This window comes from Panthera tigris, chromosome C1, assembly GCF_018350195.1.
Source record: "Panthera tigris isolate Pti1 chromosome C1, P.tigris_Pti1_mat1.1, whole genome shotgun sequence".
NCBI lineage: Eukaryota > Metazoa > Chordata > Mammalia > Carnivora > Felidae > Panthera > Panthera tigris.
In genome coordinates, this window is record NC_056667.1 from 146,022,323 (window position 1) to 146,031,165 (window position 8,843).

Below are 8,843 nucleotides of genomic sequence, written 5' to 3' on the forward strand. Positions count from 1 at the left end.
TAGGGGAACCTGAATAAGGCCAATGCAACAAGATGGGAAAGTACTGGAGATGAGTCAGAAGAAATATTTAGATCAGGTGGGTGTCTTTTAGGCCACATTAAGAATTTGGGTCCTAATTTTTAAGGTAATGGGAAGTCACTGAAAAACTTCAAGAAAGAGAATGAAGTACCCAGATTGAAATATTAAAATGTCACTTATCGATGCTAGTATGGAGAATGGGTTGTGCCTAGGCAAGAGTGAAATCTCAGTCACTAACTGAGAGGATTTTCAGTCATCTGGGTGATAAAATATTTTTGGCAAGAACCCGTTTGGGCAGGGAGATGGAAAGAAGGGAATTTTGTTGAGGAAGGAGTAGGCAGGAAAGGAGAGGAATGTTCTCAGTATGCCCCAGGGTTCTGATCTCTGCACTGAACAAAGATGCCATTCACTAAAAAATGGAACACTGAGAAGAATCAGGTTGGGTGGGTATGAATTCCACTTAGGAGTTTAAGTTTGAAATGACCGTGAGACACCCAAGAGCTGAGGAGGGAGGAATTAGAAAAATAGGTCTAGGGTTCAAAAAGACTGATCTTAGCTAGAAGTACAAATCTGAGAGTTCTCTTGATATGCAGGAGGTAATTAAATTTTTTTTAATGTTTATTTTTGAGAGTGAGACAGAGAGACTAAGCACAAGCTGGGAAGCGGCAGAGAGACAGAGGGAAACACAGAATCTGAAGCAGGCTCCAGGCTCTGAGCTGTCAGCACGGAGCCCAAGGTAGGGCTCAAACCCAAGAACCTTGACATCATGACCTGAACCGGAGTTGGACGCTAGACCAACTGAGGCTACCCAGGCACCCCAGCAGGAGGTGATTAAAACCAAGGCAGTGAATACGACTTTCCGGATATGTGTTTTTAAACCAGACATCAAATAAGAGTGTCTTGAGTTTTTTCCTGATTTGTTCTAGTCTCCCAGCAAAGCTCCATTGGCTCTTCCTGACTTAAAATGTTTTCAAGAGCCATACTTTATGGCACCAAGGTAGAGACTCTTAATCAATTACTTACTGTAACTACTTAAGAAAATCCAAAATTTTTCCCTGAGAAAAATGTTGACGTTATGCGTAGATACCACTATATTGGTCAATTCCTGTGCCGGTGTGTTGATCTTTTGACTGAGATAGACTTCACATTTACATACTCAAGTGCACACAACCGAAAGAGAACTTTGCCCCTTTGAATCTGGGATTTTTTTTTAAATTTTTTTTAACATTTATTTATTTTTGAGACAGAGAGAGAGAGAGCATGAACAGGGGAGGGTTAGAGAAAGTGGGAGACACAGAATCTGAAACAGGCTCCAGGCTCTGAGCTGTCAGCACAGAGCCGACGCGGGGCTCAAACCCACGGACCGCGAGATCATGACCTGAGCCGAAGTCGGATGCTCAACCAACTGAGCCACCCAGGCGCCCCTGAATCTGGGATTTAAAGCATATGTCTTTCACTAGATTCACAACACAAAATAGACACAATAGAGCTAATTCTTGGAAAATCCAATCGTGCATGAAAGTCATTTTTGCCCGAGATAAGTATTTGTGGGGGAGGAGAGAAACAAGATATAATCCTCTACTACGTTAATCAGTAAGAAAACATATTTGCCCGGATGCCTGGGTGGCTCAGTTGGTTAAGCATCTGTCTTCAGCTCAGGTCATGATCTCGTGGTTTGTGGGTTCAAGCCCCGCGTCTGTGCTGACAGCTCAGAGCCTGGAGCCTGCTTCGGATTCTGTGACTTCCTCTCTCTGCCCTTCCCCTGACCATGCTCTCTCTCTCTCTCAAAAATAAATAAACATTAAAACAATTTTTTTGAATAAAAAAATTTTAAAAGTATAAAAAGAAACATGTTTGCCATTGAAGGTGTTTATATTATTTTAGTTTGTTACATCACTGTGAGGACCATTTTGTTGTATCTGTGAAGGTTACGGTTTTAACAAATTTCTGCAAGATTTCAAAGCTCCGCCTCTTTTTAGACAAAGTGGTAGAAAAGGAAGAGGCAACGGATGCTAGATTTTTAATCTATATTTCTTTGTGTTCCATGAAGAATTTGAGAGGCCCTACAATAACATATGAAAAGTATATATTCAAAACATGGAAACATACAAATCGGAGTAGATGGCCATGACTAAGGAAAACGTCAAATGCAAATCTCTGGGCCAAAGACCCCTGCACAGGTACGAAAGTTGGAGTGCAGATTTGAGTCTGACATTTTGGCTTTTGGATAAAGGGATACATCATTACATTCTTTAGTATACAGAAGGAAGATATTGTCTTTCTTCCAAAAGTAATTTATTGCTCGAGGTCTTCTTTAAAAGGCTCCAAAAGATATATTTAAAAATACACTCAAAAATATCTCTCAAGTAAAATGCAGTAGTAGATTTTGTACAGCCATTTCCAGTAGCATGCTTCAATTCAAGATTAGGACCGAATTCCAAAACCAAATCCATAGCAGCAATTCTGTGAAGTGAGAGAGTAGAAGGGACATGGCCCGCATGGCCCAAATATGTGGCTCTGTGGCGGCCTAACTGAGTCCACAGCTAACCTCTGACATAGACAGATGACCGGCCCTTCACTGGTTTAGTGAGCCATTCTAAGGGAATCCGAGTAAAACTGTTATCTCCAGGAAAACAAATGTTGCACGCACACACACAACAAGGTAGCGTATAAATTCAGAATATTCGCTCATCCTTCAGAGCTTAGGTTGTAAGATAGCATTTTAAGTGCCCGAAGAAAAATTACATAAAAAAACTAGAGGCGGCCTGAGAGAGTGCTTAAGAGTATATGCTCTGTCATCAAACAGAGCTCAGTTTGATTCCAGGATCTACTCCTTGCTGGCTGTAGAATTTTAAGCAAGCTGGAGCGCCTGGGTGGCTCAGTCAGTTGAGCGGCCGCCTTCAGCTCAGGTCATGGTCTCGCGGTTTGTGAGTTTGAGCCCCGCGTCGGGCTCTGTGCTGGCAACTCAGAGCCTGGAGCCTGCTTCCGATTCTGTCTTCCTCTCTCTCTGCCCCTCCCCTGCTTGCTCTCTGTCTCTCTCTCAAAAATAATAAACATTAAAAAGATTCTTTTTAAATAAAAAAAAAAAAAGAATTTTAAGCAAGCTGTGTAACTTCCCAAGCCTCAGTTTTCGCGTCGATAAAATGGGGCCAACCAGTGAGGATTAAATGCGATAAAGTATATAAGGGACTTAGCATATTGTTTCTAACATAGTAAGGACTTTGTTAATAGTAGCTATTAGTTATCATTAGTTTAATCAATCAATAATTAATTGAAGCCATCATTTCTGGTTACACTGTTTCCATTTCCCTGTAAGAGCAAAACCATCAGAGATCATCAATCCACAAAACACTATGCTTATACGTAAATGTAAACTATTTCTCTAGGAAAGATATATATAATCATTTCTCAGATTTTCAATAAGATCCACGAATGAAAAATGTGGAGACCACTGCAAAAAGGCAAACATAAGTTAGCTCTGTTCTTTATGAAGGTACTGACTCACAATTACTCTTTCCTACTCTTCATTTTAATAGGACACTCATGAACTCCAAACATATTTATCTTACACGTTGTTTCTCTAAAAAAAAAAAAAATAGCGGTCTCATGGCTCACTAAGTGTCACTAAGCTCTTTTATTGATCTGATTCTATTTCTGGACACTCTGTCATTGACAAGTATGCGTGACCCACCCCATGGGTCCTCGGGTACTTCAAAGATGCATCAACATAAGAAATGATAGAAAACCTCCCACTGCGCTGTGTGAAATGACTTTAAAATCCCTCCCAAACTTCTCTTTGGGGCTACCTTCTTCAATTCCCTGAGTTATTTTACTTCTGTATCACTACTGCCTCTTTTTTTTTTTTTTTTTTTTTTTTTTTTTTGCCTAACACAGACCTCCCATTTTTGTCTTTTTAAAACCTAGTGTTTATAATAAGAATATTCCTTTTGTTGGAAAACAACCAATCAGGGTAAATCTCCAAATCTTAACTCTTCCCCACAGCTTATCGCATCATGCTCAAAGATTCTTTTGTTGTTGTTGTTGTTGTTGTTGTTGTCGTTGTTGTTACTGCTAGACATAAGACGTGGCTTGTTTATTTTTGTCCCAATTCAGAACTATTCTGAATGCTTGAAAGAATCTCCTTCCATACAACCAAGAATTTACTCTATTGGCATGAACATCTTAAAGCTCTAAGATTTGGAAAGTTTCCAAAAAGCCTTGCAAAATTAGGGTTAAAGATGAGCCTGTGAATCTAGGGGTGAGTGAGCTTCGTTTTCTGCAAGCTTTGACTTGCTAACGTGTTTATCCATTACGTGGCTCAAGTAAAAGCCATCTCCAGCTCATGCCGTTGCTATTTTACCTTTGTTTCAGTAACACAATTTCTGCTGTTAACATTTAATGCAAATATTACAACCGTGAATTTCTCACCTCAAATAATTTTTAATATTCAGATAATATCCTCACTGCAAACAAAGCAGGCCCTTTCTGAACTCCCACAATAAATAATAGATATTTACAGTGCTTATTAAATGTGAGGGTTGTATGCTGGTGTGTCGTACATTCTTTTTTTTTTTTTTCTTTAACGTTTATTTATTTTTGAGACAGAGAGAGACAGAGCATGAACGGGAGAGGGTCAGAGAGAGGGAGACACAGAATCTAAAACAGGCTCCAGGCTCTGAGCTGCCAGCACAGAGCCCGACGCGGGGCTCGAACTCACGGACCGTGAGATCATGACCTGAGCTGAAGTCGGCCGTTTAACTGACTGAGCCGCCCAGGCGCCCCTCGTACATTCTTTACCACACTAGTGTGAGGACAGCTACCCTTCCTGCATCATATGTGAGATAAACTAAGGCTCAGAAGTTTGAAGCGACTTGCCCTTACTCATTGAGTGTAAAGTTTTGAATTTTAACTCAAGTATGTCTGACGCTAAAGCCCTTGCTTCTCTGGCTGATAAAGAGAGTCCAGTGAATTTCATCAGGAACAACGAAGGAACTGTATGAAACTGTATTTTTGAGCTCCCGAATCTTCTAATTCAGGAGATCTAGGTGGAACTTGGAAAGCTGGTAAGGACTGGATTAATGGTATCTATTGTTAGCTGTTAGTTACGCTGCTTCAGGTTTTTTAATAGGACCAAGAACATTAGAGAAGAGGTTATTAATATTCAAAACATTGCATGAATATGCAAATGTGAATCTCTGGGAAACGGTCCATAATCTTGTTCAGATTCTCAATGAGGCCCTCAAACCAAGAAAGTGAAAAACCACTGGATAGAGGCAAACACAAGTAGGTTTGTTTCTTTTTTTTTTTTTTAACGAAGATTTCTACTTACACCTGACTACATTTTATTCACCCTTTAAGAATACCAATGTGTTCAGAGCAGGCAGGCTTAATGTATATATTTTTACTCCAAACTCTATAGGTCACAAAATGTCCATAAGCTCTTTTATTGTTCAAATCACAAATACCTTGTACCATTCCATTTTTCACATTAGTGTGCTTCATCTATCCCATAGACCCTTGGAATCCCAACGCCCATGAAATTCAGATTCATGCCCAGTTTGGGGAACAACTACTGTTTACTGAATCTCTTGGTGTGACATTAATCGTATTTATTAGCTAACACCTCTTTATTAACTAGCACTAATTAGTGGCTCAAAATAACAAAAGTTTTCCTAAATATGTCTCATACGTGGATAGATACGAGAGCAGCCTTTACACGGGATAAATCTTACTACTACAACCAAGTTCATAATATGAATATAAAGCTGTTTATGAACATGGATGCCTGATCATTAGGAATGTCATCCTTGCTGTGAGATAAAATTCATCATCGAAGCACTAGGATCTGTTCTCTGAACTAAATGTTATGTACGGTGCAGCACACGATGTTGGTTATTTTCTCATCACTCATCATCCCCTTCTTTTTGATTTGTTTGTTTCCATGTGTCTAGCCCCACGGGATGTATCACCCTTGGTGCAAGTCATTCTCCTTTGCCAATGATTGGTCTAGTCGTGGGCATATAACACAGTTCTTACTCATTAACAAGGAAATTGGAGGTGGACATTCTCGGTGAATCACATTGTCATCAAGAACCAGGGTTCCATGACAGGTTCCTGCCATACATTGATCTAAATCTATAATTAAGCATTGCTGTTTTCAGTAAAAACAGAATGATTTCTGTACGCTTCAAAGCTGGAATTATCCCACGGCATTTGTATCTATTAAAACTGATTAATGTAAAAATAATATCTATGAAAAACTGATTAATTTGATCCCATATGATATATATTATATATTAACTTGTACATATTTGATCAAATTAGTCAGTTTCCAATGAATATGGCTAATACGAAATAATGTCTAGAAGCCTAGATAGAGAATATTATAGGCAGGATGAGGAAATTGATCCCAGACACTTCATCAAAAAGAACATTTCTATAAACAGCTGAAGGGATAATCAATTGGTTACCCTACTGCAATGGTACAATATTCTTTGGTTTCTTCACATTAACGAGAATCCTGAAGAGTTGGTTTAAGAACAAGAACCTCAATAATGTGAAATGCTACAGACAATGTTTAGAAGAATAATTTATTCACACTATTCACAGTGATTATGGCTCAAATACTTGTCATGATTTTAGCAAGGACTCGCATATTCTGGCCGTTTTATAAGCACAGTGTCACTGACAGAACACAACCACACATGTTTCTCAACAATTCACCTTGGAGGATTGTTTTAAAAAGTCCGTAAGCAAGCTTGATTCAAATGTATTTAGTAGCTTATGTACATCTTTACATAATATATTACATGTGAAAATAGAATTTGTCTATTCACTCAGTCCCGATTGTTTTGTTGCTGTTCTCATTTTGTTTTTGCTGGAGAACACTTTCCTATTGCCTAGCATTTACTGTGAAAGGCTCTAGCAAAAAGCCTTTTCATCTGAGAAAACATACTAGGTATTAAGAGCTGGGGGGGGGGGGGGCGGGTAGGCCAATGCAAGAACTAAGAAGCATCTAGTCTGCCTGCCATAGAAAGGAATCAATCCGACTGTTGAAATAACAAATGGAAGTCAGAAAACTTGGGTTCTCTTTCTGGCTCTTCAACCAACTACTATTATTTCAGGGGCAAACTACTTAATGTATTATGACAACGAACATTTATTTAATCCTTGCAACATGGTTAGAATTTTACCAAGCACTGAAAGTAGGTTTTCTCATTGAACAAATATATTATCCCTACGAGGGGGCTAATATCATTGGCCTCATTGATAAGATCATTTCTAAGGCACTTTTTTTTTGCTTTAAAATCAGTTTTAACATCTATATTTCCAGGTCCCTTGTCCTTCGGCAAAACATAACTCAGCAAGAAAAATAAGTCTTCAGTGCAAACAGATATACTGCAAGGTTATACATAATCAAAATGGCAAAGTTCAATTTAATAAATATTAATTCAGCACTGCAGAGGTACCCTGTGTAGTTTGGCTACATAATTGATAATACATTGTACGGTTACACAAATATGAGTAAAATATCTAAGATGAGAAAGCTTCCAGTTTAGGGAAGAAATGGCAAGTGTAAACTGATCAGTTTAATAATACGAAGCACAAACTATGATGGAGATATTCTTGGGATGTTTCTACAAGGAAGCACAAAGCAATTAATCCATTCTGAAATTAAGGGAGAATTGGTCAGAAAAATCCTCCTCTGGAAGTAGATGTCCAAGGGGAGCCCTAAGCAGGGAGTAGGAGTCAGCCAGAAAGGGAGGGGTGGGTCACAGAAACGGCAGAAGAAAAGACACAGGGCAGTGGAAGAGAACGACATGTGTAGGAAGAAACAAGTACTTTGATGTTGGAACCTCACCTGTGAGGCAGGATATAGCACATGATGAGACTGGAAAGGAGGGTAGGGCCTCATCATGGGGGAATTTAAATTTTTTCTTTTAATTTTTAATGTTTACTAATTTTTGAGAGAGACAGAGGGACAGAGTGCGAGTGGGGAAGGGGCAGAGAGACGCACACAGAATCCGAAACAGGCTCTAGGCTCTGAACTGTCAGCACAGAACTCGGCCCGGGGCTGGAACCCACGGACCACGAGATCATGACCTGAGCCGAAGTCGGCGGCTGTAACCAACGGAGTCACCCAGGTGTCCCTAAATATTATTTTAAAAGCTAGAAATCCTACTCAATGGGTGATGGCCAGCAAAAACACTGCATATGTTCTCTATTTACCTCCACTATGCCCGAGCTAATAAAAGATCTACCAACCGTCCCCCACCGCACCTGGTCACAGTGCAGTAGTCCTGCTCAAGTAGTGTTCTGTGCAGTCACCGCTAATGGATTGGACTTGTACTCAACATGGATTCCACCTGCCATTCCAATTAGAGCGGATGAGCAGCTAGCCAGACTCTCTTGTTGAGCTAGCTGTATACAGCAGCTAGGGGAGCTTGTTAAAAACATGGTTTCAAATCTAGCACCCTGAGGGAGGCCGCATGGTTTGTGTTTTTTTTATAACTTCCACAGGTAGCCCTGATGCTCTGCCATGTTTGGAAACCTATGATAGGGAGCATTCAGGACAAGGAATAACATATATCCCGAATTGCCAAGTGGGGGGTCCATAAGCGACATCTGGCTTTCATCCGTTTCATGGCTAAGTGACTTTTATATATTATATTTTGTACATACTGTTGTTTTTTTACTTCTCAATATTTAAAAATTGGTAAAAATCACATAGAACCAGGATGCTTTTGCTTCTTTTTGACAATTAGAAAATCGGCAACACTGGACTCCTGTTCCAACATGGTGGGTGCCAGCTGGAGCTGAACGGA